The sequence below is a fragment of the Cupressus sempervirens genome, chromosome 10 (genome assembly GCF_028749045.1).
Source record: "Cupressus sempervirens isolate cs-2001-9-10 chromosome 10, ASM2874904v1, whole genome shotgun sequence".
NCBI classification, from domain to species: Eukaryota; Viridiplantae; Streptophyta; class Pinopsida; order Cupressales; family Cupressaceae; genus Cupressus; species Cupressus sempervirens.
The window spans coordinates 567,349,066-567,362,495 of record NC_143127.1 but is presented as its reverse complement, the minus strand read 5'-3'; the positions used below and the strand labels follow the sequence as shown (position 1 = coordinate 567,362,495).

Sequence of the window (13,430 nt, the reverse complement as noted above, 5' to 3'; positions counted from 1 at the left end):
CTCTTGAGAACACATTTTTTTTCGCTTGCTCCTAGCCGGGCATTGCCTAGCTTGCCTATGGCTTTGTCAAACAAATGCGTGCACACATTCTTTGGGTCCTTTCTTGCAATATGTTACACATTAGGGTCTGTAGTCTTGGAATCCAGATGGCCGTGGAAATCCCACGGTGGAAACAAGAGCTACAGCCCGTTCATTGTTGAGAACTCAAAAAACCGGACAGCAAACTCTTGCTTTAAATTTTTTTTACTAAAACCTTCCCAAACGTGTTTACAGATCTAATCCTAAGTTACACGGGTACCCCTCCCCCCCTCCGGACCTCGAACTGGTTCGAACCGGTTCGAGATTCTGGTCCGGTTCGACCAGGGTTCGACTAGGGTTCGATTTTCGAATCCTAGTTCGAACCCGGGCGGACCAGGCTAGGAAAATCGAACCAGGTTCGAACCCAACCAAGAACCCGCCCACGGACGCGGAAATAAAGTGACTTATTTGCATTTTTTTATAATTTTTGGAGTCCACGTACCCTAAAAAGGTGTTATGAATTGGTTTTTTGCTCTCTCATAGTCATTTGATGTTTCTAAATAGGTTGTTTTGCCTTGAAGGAGAGCACATAAGTTTTTGAGCAAGCATCTGGTTGTGCAAGGAGGAGTTTGAAGCAATACTTGTTGGTGTTCTTGAAGTGTTTGTGCATCATTTATACACATTTGCAAACTTGCAATGGCTGGAAAAGGACCAAGAGGTAAGATCTTATTCTATTTACTATTGTTTTGTTCTAGTTTTTCCAAAAAAATTTCATTTCTCTTTCAATCTTCATATGTTCTAAGTTCTTGAATCTTTTCCATTATTTCAAAATTCGTCATTTTCTTGCATATAGATTATGAACATATAACTAATTAGTAATTTCTTGCCATAGGGAAAGGTTCGAAATTAATGTCATCTACCTCTTCATCAATAGGCAACACCAAACAAAGAATGGAAACCAACTCCGATTCTCCTCTATGGAAGTATGTAGACATTATAAAACCCATTCCAGGAGGTGGTGCATTCCGTTGGAGATGTCGAGGATGTGATGTAGAAAGAAATAGTTCTTATTATCGTGTGGTAGGCCATCTATGTGTTTATGCTGGAAGAAGAGTCAAGAAATGCCCTGGCAAAAATGGTGTCCCTATACCAAATCACATCGTGTTAAAATATATTGAAGAGCATGAGGCAGCAGAAGAGAGAGAAGGACGCAGGGCAATAGAACTCGGTAGTAGTAGCAATAAAAGTAAAAAAGCTAAGGGAATGCAGGCCCCCTCAGATGTTATTGTACAAGACCACCCCTTCTTCAATACTACAATGGACACTGACACTGAATCTATCCCCATTGTACACAAAAGAAAGGGGCCAATAGAAACTTCTTTTCAAAACAAGGCCCGAGAAATTGCTGACATTAAGGTGGGAAGATGCCTCTATACAAATGGGTTGTCTTTTAATGTTGTCCGCTCTCCGTTTTGGAAGGACAGGTTGAGGGGTGCCAATGAAGCTCCAAAAGGGTATTGTGGCCCCGGGTATGAGAAAGTTCGCACCACCTTGTTGGATGATGAGGTCCAACAGGTTGAAAATCAATTGAAGCCCATAAGGGACTCATGGGTTGAGACAGGGGTGACAATTGTTTCAGATGGCTGGAAGGATTCTAGGAACCGTCCCTTGATCAATGTCCTTGCGGTGTCCCCTAAAGGGGCAATGTTTCTGAAAGCGGTGGATTGTGAGGGCAAAGTAAAAGATGGGCCATTTATTGCTGATATCTTAATTGAGGCCATTGAACAACTGGGAGCAAGAAACGTTGTCCAAGTCATAACGGACAGCGCAAAGAATTGTAGAGCAGCAGGTTTGTTGGTTGAATCACGATATCCACATATCTTTTGGACACCTTGTGCAGTCCATTCACTCAATCTTATGCTAAAAAAGATTGGGAACCAAATTGAGTGGATCAAAACAATGTATGAAGAGGCTGAGGACATACAAATGTTTGTCACAAACCACCACATGACTCAATCTCTTTTTCAGGAACTACTCAAAATTGGAGCTATTGAAGGTAAATGAACTTGAACTCAAATTAGTAATTTAATTTTTAATATTTGACAATTTCTGATTTTTCATATTTTACTTGTGCAATTGCCAATGTGTATACTTTTCTTAGTTTTCTAAAATATGTATCTAATAGTTGTTTTTTGCTCTAATTTATGTCACAGGTTGCTGAGACCCGTTTTGCATCACATATAATCGTCTTAAGACGACTTGTGCAAGTGAAAGATGCACTTCAAGGTATGGTAATCAGCAACAATTGGGGTGTATGGAAGCAAAAGAACACTGAAAGGGCAAACAAAATAAAGGATAGGCTATTGGCTGACTCATGGTGGGAACGTGTGGAATATCTCCTTAAGATCACCGAGCCCATTATGAGCATGCTTAGGTACACTGACATGGATAGGCCTTGCCTTGGAGAGATCTATGATGGCATAGACTCAATGATTGAGAAGATCAGGCAAGTTATAAATGAGCAGGAGCAAAATCCGCAAGAGACCTTTTTCAAACAAGTGCAAAAAATTATTAATGAAAGATTGAACAAAATGACCACTCCATTACATTTGCTTGCCTATGCCTTGACCCCCAAATACTATAGCTCACAATATTGTGATCTACCAGGAAGGTTGCCACCATATAGAGATATGGAAGTGTCTGAGGGGTACCAGGCAACATTTAGAAGAATATTTCCTGATGATGATATAAGAGATCTAATCATGGATGAGTTCATAGCATTTGTCAATGCTACAGGTCTAAGTAATGATGCTCTTCGTCATCGGTTCAAGAAGCATGCTCATGGTTGGTGTTACCTCCATGGCCAAAAATTCCAAACATTGCAGCCCCTTGCAATCAAAGTTATATCACAAGTAAGTTTTATTTTATTTTTTAATTAGCTCACTTTATCTTCAAAAGAATTTTTCAATAAGATTGAATTAATTCCTTTTTAATTGCCTACCTTATGTTGTCTTTATAGGTTGCTAGTTCTTCTGCATCAGAAAGAAATTGGAGCACCTATTCTTTCATCCACTCGGTGAAGCGCAATAGGTTGCAATCAAAAAGAGCCGAGAACCTGGTATTTGTGCATAACAACTTGCGCCTTCTTTCGCACAAGAGTCAAGAATACAAAGAAGGGGAGACAAAGAAGTGGGATGTAGATGCAGAGATTGCGGACTTGGATGCTTCCACTGCTGCGCTTACAATTGATGATTTTGATGACTTTGATGTCAATACCATTGTTGATTCTGCTGCTAATCCCATTGGCCTTGGTGCAAGTAATAGCATAGGCGAAGGAGGAGATGAAGAAGAAGATGAATATGAAGAAGATGAAGATGAAGAATGAAGAACTTAGAACTAGAAATTCAGAATTTTAATAGATTTTCATTCTATTAGTTACTTTTAAACATTGAACGTGAAACAATGACACTTGAACGTGAAACAATGACACCATTTTAAATGTTTTGAATCTTTCATCTTTGATGTTGAAGTTGATTGAACTATGTTACTATATGATGGTATGCTCACCATGATACATTGATATGTTATTGTTTATGCTGTTTTAAAGTTTTAAATGTGTTTATGGTACTATGCTACATTCTAATTTTAGCTCATGCTTCATAAAAATGTATATATATGTATATTTTTTTAATTTTTACATGTTTTTGTACTAACGAAGCCAAACGAAGCCAAACCCCTTTCCAAAATTTCGTCGAACCAGCGAACTGGTTCTCGAACTCGAACCCAGAACCGGACCACGAACCGGCAACCTAGATCTAATCTAATGCATGGATAATGGAGAATATACAAGATACAAAGTAAAACATGCAAAAAAATGACACTAAACGTGATTTGCTGCCAAACAACACTAAAAACCAGTAAAAATGTATAAAAACCAGTCACAGTTTGCTGTAGCAGCACAATGCTATACAAAAAAATGACTTCCAACCCTTGGTTCAGGTTCTTCCAACCTTAAATAGGCTATCCCATAGCGTATGGGTTGAGTTAGGGCATTTTTAGCCACTTAAACAAGTTAACTTGCTTTCTAACAAAAGTTGCTGAACACTTTTACAAAAGTGATCAGCAACTTAGCAATTTTTATTTCTTTTTTTCTCTTTTTGCAATTCCGTCACTAAGACCATTGTTGGGTCTTCTCAAGGCATTCTTGGTCTTCAAACTTCCCCCAATACACCATTGCAACATTTTAGGAACACGCTATGCACCTAGAAAGCCAAAAATCACAACATGACAATACATTGCCAATCACCTGAACCAAGAGCCTAAACTAAAGCAAAACACACCAAATGAGTTGGAAACTCTTATTCTATCTACATACTTCTTAGAAGAAGTTCATCGTACCAAAATTTGATATGGTGGGAGCCTTGAAAGGGTGCTCTTGCACCAAAGTCCAACTTATAAAATAATTAACAATGATTTTGGAGTTAAATTAAAACTATTTAAAAAGCCAATAGTGGCATGTTGTGATGGTTAAGTTGTTGAGTTGTTATCCTTGCCATCAAGGTTCAAATCTAATGGGGATGAGGTCCCCTATTTGTGACCTCACTGGTTCATAGCTCCAGATCAAAGCGTTTACCCCTCTTTAAAAAAAATAAAAAAATAAAAAATGAAAACTATTTAAAAAGTCTCTTTTAATTGACAAGGTAAACAGGTAGCAAAAATGGAAATAAGATGAAAGACAAAATGAGGAGGGGAAGTTTGGATTTGAGGTTGAATTTCTGGTTTCTCTTTGGATAATTTTGGAAGCTTCTATCTTTCTGTTGTTGAGACTTGAGGACGGAAAACGTTTACGATTTCCGGGTGGATTGGACAGAGCCCCGATTCATCACATGTGGTGGATACACATCAAAATTCACAACTGAGATTACAGGTGCATTTAATAGTTAGTTTCCAATATGACAATGTAATTGTGTTTAAGATTCAATTTTTGATATCTAGTTATTATATTGCTGATGTATAATGCAATACTATATTTGAGGTATTTTTATGAGCATTTATCGGTTCATTTGCTGGTTTATATTACTAGATTGGTTTGCATGAGTTATCTATCATGTGCTGAAATTTGTTTCTGAGAAAAAATGGTAGAATATCCATTTGGGATATTACAGTGGTATCAGAGCGTCGAACTTACTAGCCTTTGCGGTTGAGAGAATAAAGGCAGTTTGACTCTTTGCTAAAGTTTTAAAATCGTGCGTGATTTTTCTTTGGGAACTATCGAAGATGTCAGACGATTCATTTTGAAAAGTTTTATAATTGTTGTTGTGAGGAGCATTGAGACATGGGATATTACAGTGCCTATTGGTCCCAGAATAATATTATTTGAAAAGCTCACGGGAATGAGATTTTTGAAAACTCATGTACACAATCTTGAGCCAATATCGAATTAGAAACCCAAGAGCTTTGACATTTCTTATAATAATTGGAAGAGTATATTTAACGGGAGGATCAAATTTATTTTTTGTGTATATAGATTGCGGAAGCCTAGTGGGGCTGATTCTTTGTCTTAGCGGTCAAACATAAGAAATTTCAGTGGGACGAAAAATGCACTACGCAAAAGAGCACATGATTATACAAAGAGGGGGGGTGAATTAGTATAATAACAACTTTGCCAATTAGTCTACACCATAGAACCAAAAATCACAGTGATTCATGCAATTTTGGTGATTCAGTGATTCGAGCAAGCCTAGGTGATTTTTTCTGACTTGGTAACTCATCTTGGCAATTTTTTCTTAGAAATTGTCAAAAATTGCCTAACTCAATGATTTTTGACTTTTGTCAAAAATAGCCAAAAATTGGTGAAATCAGCCCCAAAAATTGTGAAGTCAGTAAAAAATCACCATTTATTTTGTGTATGTATTGTTTATGTATGTTAGGCTTTAGCTTTTATTTGATGATGTTATAATGTGTTTAAGTTATATTCAATAAAGGGTACATAAAATAAGTTATAAATCGTTAAAATCCTTAAAATTCAAGGGTTTTTTCACTTTGCTGATTCGTAGCCGATTCATAGGAAATTCACGATTCGAGTAGGCCTTGTCGATTTTGATCCAATTTTTGGTTCTTTGATCTATAGTCAATCCTAGTAGATGTATTTTGAACATAAGGGATGATTGTAGCCATGATATGGTGCAAATTTTAATTAGTTATGACTTTATTGCTAATGTTGCCCCTATCACGTTAAGTTTGGCTTTTGATGTGTTGTGACAAAATTAAATATATGAGTTTAGCATTGAAAGTTCTCTTTTTAAGTTGGTGGATATAATTTTTGTCTTCAGTGTGACACTTGTCAAACGTTTTGTTGGGTGCTCCTTTTGGAATGTTCTTTCAACTCCCAGGATATCATGCGTGTGGGTCTTATGTGAGCAAAGGGTATCATGAAGGCATATTGGGATTTTGCTAATAACTTGTTTTGCTATCATCTTTGAAATTGTGTATTCCTTGAAGACACAAACCTTTTGGGAAGTAGGTTGGGCATAGCCCCCATCTCTGAGGGTGAAAAGATATCAAGATTCACCTTGAGTTAACTGCTTGTTTAGAGATTTTGTGATGGAGGAGAATGGTTGATAAGACATGTTCTTGTATATGACTGAACTTGCAACCAGCATATTTGATTGTCTCTAGGCATATGAACACAATATTTCTCTCTTGCTTGGTATTGGGTGGTTAGCATATATAGTGGCGGAAGGTAAACCTTGGTTGTTTTGATGTGTAGATGGGCCTTGTGTCAGATTGCCCCTCATAGGAAACGTCATCTAGATTATCATGGAGAGTTGGATCTATAATCAAAGATTGTTGTGTGTTTCGTAGAATTGAGCATTGAAGCTAAGTAGTGAATCATAGTGTCGTCACACAAATACTCTTCATGTCATATATATTGTTGGGCATGTGTAGTTGGTATAGTTTTGTTAGGTAGATATTTTGCAATCAACAGTTTGTGCAAATTCAGTCGCAAAATAGGTAGACCAACCACAATATATGACAACAAGTCTCTCCTACCTTTAAGGTTAGGCTCCCCTTCTCATTGTTCCTTGGATCAACTCAAGGTAAGCATGAAGTTGAGAGATTTTTTAAGGGGTGTAATCAATATTGTTTTTGCATCCCTTGCTAATCAGACTTCCTACCAAAGAAGTTAAATTCCTTTTGGCTAGCATAGGATTACATATAAAAAGTATCTTTTGTAGAGCTTAGGGATAATTAATGATAATGCAAATAAATATTGTCTTATAAAGTTGTACATAATAATCTTCATTGTAGTTGACTTTGTTGCTTGACTAAGCAAAGGCTCTGGTCATTTAAATATAATTGGATTTATAATTGAAGTCAGAAGTATACATATTTCCTTCTTGCGAGCACTAAATTAATTATTGACAAATATTATACAAAACATTTAATCAGTTCAAACACTCAACATTCAACTTCATGTTGGTCGAGTTCAAGGACCTTGTCAACTGGAGAACAAGGTGATTAGGTTCGAAGTAAAGGTTTACTCACCTAGATGTAGCAAAGCCTAAAGTGCAGGGGAATTCAAATTATTCCTATTCGTTGGGCATAACTGATTTGGAATCCTATTGGAGAATGGGCAAGCTCTCGGATTTCCAATCTGTGGTTTTGGGAACCACCAGATTGGCGACTCTACTAGGGAGAGTTACTGGCAACAAGTGTTGTGAAGTTACCTAGAATTTCAAATTTCTCAGATCAGAATTAGAAAGAAATTGTATTTGTTTGTTTAGGAGTGTACTCTATTGGAAGCAAGAACCCAAAAAGTCAACAAATTAATGTATTCCTCGAAAGAGGTGGCGACTCTATTAAATTTTAGTTGAGAGCCCTATTGAGGGAGAAGACTCAAAAGGAAATGATTTGATTACCTAATAGGAAATAAAAGAGAAGAATATGTATTATGAACAAGAAGAGGATCAATGCTACACCATGGAAGAAGCACAGATACACCCCTTGGATGCACTTTTCAATTTGGAAAGATATAAAAGTGAATCTGCAACACATTTGTTTATAAGGATGGTAAATAATTTTTGGGAAGTACCTTTAGGCACGATGCCTCCACGTAGGGAATTCATAAGAAAATTTTGTGAGTTGGGAATCTCACCAAACAACCCTGACTTGAAGCTTCTTTTTCAAATATTAGAAGAAGATAATAAAGATGGAGAAGAGGAGGCTTATGATCAGATTGAACAAAGCGTTATGCTTGATGGCAATCTCAATAATGACGAAGAAGTCTCAAATTACATATCTCCTTTGGATGCATATTTGAACTTGGATAAGCAAGAAGAGTTTGTGGTACAATTCTTTATGAGGATGCTCAATGCCCATAAAGAAATACTTTCAGAATGTAGACCTCCATCCACTAATCTTTTCAACAGAATACGAGAACTAGGTCTCTTATATGATCATCAATTTCTTATTTTTCTCAAACTTATGGATAATGAACTAGCTGCAGAAGAGAGTGAATGCAAGATTGAAGATGCACACAAGGTAAGTGATGTTTCAAATTCAGATATAGAAGAAATTTTGGATCCAATTGAAGAAGAATCCATCCATGAAGAACCCTGTGTGACAACAGATATCAGTGAATACGAAAACGAGGAAGAGGATTCTCTTATGGTGCAAGAGATTTCATCCTTATTAGACATAGAATATCATAAACATGTTGAGGAAAACGAACCATATTTTTTTTCAATCTACCAAGATAAACAAGTTAGTAGATCAGCACATATTTAGGGGATAGATAAAAGAGATGATAATTCTCAACAGTCCAATTGTGGAGACGAAATAGAACTGCATACGGTTTATGAATAGGAGGAAGTTTTCGGAGATAATGTCTTAGTTATCGTTTTGAGTTCGATTTGAAATACGGGTTTGAAGAACCGATTTGCTGGTATGGCAGAAATTTGGAAAGTGTTTTGGGTTTGATTGGGTTCGGTCATACAGAAAACATGTAAATTGTTTATTAAAAAAATATGTAGGCATATTTATGAAGCCTAGAAGCATAGAGTATCATTAAATTATATTATTTAATCATTTAAAGTTTAAACAACAAAAACACCATAGGCATAAACTTTAAACATGTAAGTTGTAATCATAGCATTAGGAATCAAGATCACACCGTCATATATTTCGTTTTTCAAGTTCTACATCAAAGATTCAAAACATGAAAATTAAATCATTATCCATGAATCATAACAAGAAGTTCAATATAGCTAACCATCCAATCTTCCAACTCCACCTTACACAAACTTACTTTTGCTCAATCACATTATTGCTCACAAAATCACCTATTTGCACCATAGTTACTAGAAATGTGACAGGGAAGCCTTGTTTTGCATTTCGACGGGTGAAACGGGTTTCCTGTCATGAAACCACTGTTTTTGGTCTAAGCTAAATGAACAAATTAATTTTAATTTTTTTTTTAGTAGTGTTGCATAGTCGAATGAATTGAAGATAACATTGGTTTTCAATCAGCCTATCTACGCAGATATAGCTATTGGGTAAATCTATCAGATTACCCCCATTACCCACATCATTAGCTAATCTTTGGAGGTGTTTTAGTTTTTAACTGGCTGTTAGAGTGAAGTGGTTTATTCATTGTGGATACATAAATTAAAGTTACAATAGAATCTGAAGTTAAAAAATAATAAAAGTGTTAGTTATTAAATTTTATATAAATTTTTTGTTAAGTGTTAGTTATTAAATAAAAAAATTAATTTTAATGTTTATTTATAATATATTAATAGTTTAAATATATTTATTTAGTTAATTTTTAAATTAATATATTTAATTTTTGAAAGAGATATATATTTTAAAACACTTATTGTAGATATGAAATTATATTTTGAAATATATGCAAATTAAACACTTATTCTTTTACGCAACTGTTAAAAATTCTGTTTGTTGCCGTTATGTTTCTCATTTCTCGTTTCTAGTAACTATGATTTGCTCACCACAAATGATGTTAGAAGCCAAAATAACCTATTTACATTCACTTTTTAGGGCTGCGGAACTCAAAACCATATCAGACTTGATATAAAAAATGCCTTGAAAGTCGTTCGTCATCAGAATTTCGCCCGGGTTTGCACCAAATTTGATTTGGGCAGCTGAAATTCGCTTGGGTTCAAATTCCTGGACTATGGGTTTAAACCAGTCCCAAGAAAATGTAACCCTATTTGAACTTGGGCCGAACTGGACTAGTATTGTGATATTGCTTTTAGGATTTAACTGTGATTTTGAGTCAAACTCATCGACCCATGTTTCTCGAATTTGTTCGAACCTAGGTAGGGTTTTAGGGGCAAAACAATGAACCCAAGTAACTAAGGATAATGTGAATGAAGATATTAGTCTTATTGATAAAACACTTGATGTTCTAAATGAAAGTTCTCATTAAGAGGTTTGTCTATGCATTCAAGTCCATGAACATCATGATGAAGATAGCAAGCCTAATTTTGAAGGTGATAAAATTCATAATATGCATCTACAGGGTTGGACATCTTTCAAGCAGGAAGTATATCAAATATGTGAGGATAAGATGAAACAGCCAAGCATGATGGGGAAAATAGATCGAAGGATAGTCCTGAAGATTGCTCAAACATCTTACTTGACCATATCCCTAATAGATGTGAAGAAGTGTCTCCTAGACATGATCCATCTTTTAAACCATTATATGAACAAGTGCTGCACAATAGGTTTGAAGAAAATATTGGATCAGACAAACGTAATCTGCATGTGTTACATGATAAGAACTATGTGTTTGATAGAGGAAAGAATCAATGTTCATTTTTAGGAGACATGGGGCCACCCAATTTCACCTTGCATCATGTTAAGCATGGATGCTTGGTTTGCTTCTCTAGAGGTAGTTGGAATCTCATTATGCCCACAAAGGGCATATGTCATTAAAGAACCCGTTTGGCAACCATTTCCCAAATTGTCTTATGTGATGGAATTAAAGAACACATGTTGAACTTCTATGCAGCAACACAAATGATTCATAAAATAAGAGGGCAAATAGTGAAGAAGCGGTGGCATCAAAGACTAGTATGATGGAAGGATATCGTGACTCTTTATTTACACAACAAAAGCATCATAAAAGGAACTCGATAGCAGCATATGAGGAACCAGCTGGCAGAAATACGACACACCAAGACTTATCATGATGACTAGAAGTCACGCACCACTCCGAAATGGAGGAATAGTTGATGTTGTGTTTTTGAATATTCATGTCCATCAATCGTGCTTACAACGGGAAAATAACGGGGTCAAGACATTGCTAAAGTGTCATATGAATTGGATGAATTAGAAAAGAGTTCAAGATCTGAATAGCTAAGTGGCATCATTATGTACTTGGACTAAGCAACCAATGTCAAGCCTTTTAAAAAATAAAGCTTTCGATGAGTTTTTTGTTGGTTCTGTGGTTAATTATGAAGTGATGCAATTAATAGTTGAAGAAGGTTATTTATGAAGAGGAGTGTTTATAAATAAGGGGTGCCGAAAGGTCAAAAAGGGATAAAAAAATTTGAGATGTATTTGGAGAAATTTTATAAAAGAGATTTTTTTGTATGGAGGAAAATGAATTATAAGGCATGGCTTTGTAATATAAATTCAAACATTATATTTTAAATAATAAAAAAAAAGTCTCTTGTTCTTTTTCGTGGCAGAGAGATTACAATTACAATTAAGATTCATCCTTTATGATCAATACAAAGATTATAAAATTGTTCCAACAAGGCTTTATTTTTTGCATTGGATATTTTCTACATTATGTGTTCAACAAACATGGAATAGTGTGAAACATATAAAAGCTTTTGCGTCCCTTGCTAATCGGACTTCCTACCTAAGAAGTAAATCCCTATTGGCTAGCATAGGGTTGCATATAAAAAGTATATTTTGCAGAGTTGAGGGATAATTGGTGATATTTTAAATAAATATTATTTCATAAATTTGTACGTAATAATCTACAGTGTGGTTGATTGTGTTACCCAAATAAGAAAAGGCATTGGTCATTTAAATATAATTGGATTTCTAATTGAAGTGAAAAGTATACATACTTCCTTCTTGCAAGCAGTGAATTAATTATTGACAAATATTATACAAAACATTCTATGAGTTCAAACACTCAACATTCAACTTCATATTAATCGAGTTCGAGGACCTTGCCAACTGGAGAAGTCACAAAGCTAAATTCGCTTTATAAAAGCATTGAATAAGCTGTTCAAGCTCAAAGTGAAGGTTCACCTGCCTAAGTCTAGTGAAGCCTGCAATGCAAAGGTGTTGGCTAATTTTTTTGTACATGACTGACTACGACATACAAAATTGTGACTTTAGGCAATATTTCATGAGATTTATCTCTCCTCTCAGCAATAGGGGAGGCTTCCTTCTTACCGTAGGTGGCTTCAATAGGAACTTCAATAGGAACTTAACTGAAATTACAAAAAGGATGGTTCTTTTGATTAGTTCCTCTTTTTTCAGGAATGATTTGCATAGAGTTCTATAACTTTCCAACTTAATAAAAAGTGTCTTATTGTGATGATAATTCCGGTGATCCTAGAATTGACATAAGAACAACACTAGGGGCAGCAATTTACTTTCTATATTTTGTGAAGCATGAAATGGAACCCAAAGTCTCCTGCATTTGTCTCGAATGAAGACTCAAGTAGAATAACCAGTAAGGCACAAAGTCTCTTACTGGATACCTTTAAATTCAATAAAAACACTTACAATTTAAGCCCAAAGTCTTCAACTCTAAGTGATTACAATGACCACTATCTATTACAATTTGTCCTCCTACAACACAAAGTTCTTCAAAAGTTCAAATTGGCTCTAAACGCAATAGCTAGCTCAAACTCTGCGCGATTAAATTGAAATCCCTCTTGATCAAAGCTCCAAAACTTTCAATCAATATCTTGACAATGTAGTCACATAACACCTTGAATCAACACAAAGTTTGAAAGCAAGTTGCCTCTTTTATTGATAGCAATTTAGGTTTACATCTAAACACAAAGTCTTAGAGTGCACATATAAATTGATAGAATTTTCTTGCCTTGCCAAAATATGATTATTTACAATGAACTCTCCTTTATATAGGAAAATAGGAGAAAGAAAAGGTGGAGGGAAAAGGGGAAATCCTTAACCACCTTGACTTATTCTCTAACAAATTTCTCACTAACTAATTTGACTTATTCAAAGTTGCATGCCTAATTGCAAGTTGACTACATGAGCTGATCTTACGGGGACATGTTATCCTGTACTTACAATATGATTGCTCTTTACATGTAATCTTCCTACTACTATTTACTTAAAGCATATGACAAATTTGAAATTTTGAGCCTAGCTAGGCAGCTAAGCAATTTGAT

General features: G+C 35.5%; 1 protein-coding gene and 1 long non-coding RNA gene across 5 annotated transcripts in view; both read left to right on the top strand.

Moving 5' to 3' along the window:
- The window catches only part of LOC149535144 (protection of telomeres protein 1a-like), a 293,707-nt gene that overhangs the window by 194,007 nt on the left and 86,270 nt on the right, over positions 1-13,430 (top strand). The gene's annotated exons all lie outside the window — the stretch shown is intronic.
- LOC149535145 (uncharacterized) lies at positions 2,872-3,568 on the top strand. The gene is made up of 2 exons (XR_016357070.1): positions 2,872-2,930; positions 3,038-3,568. It is a non-coding gene; the product is annotated as an uncharacterized LOC149535145 (long non-coding RNA).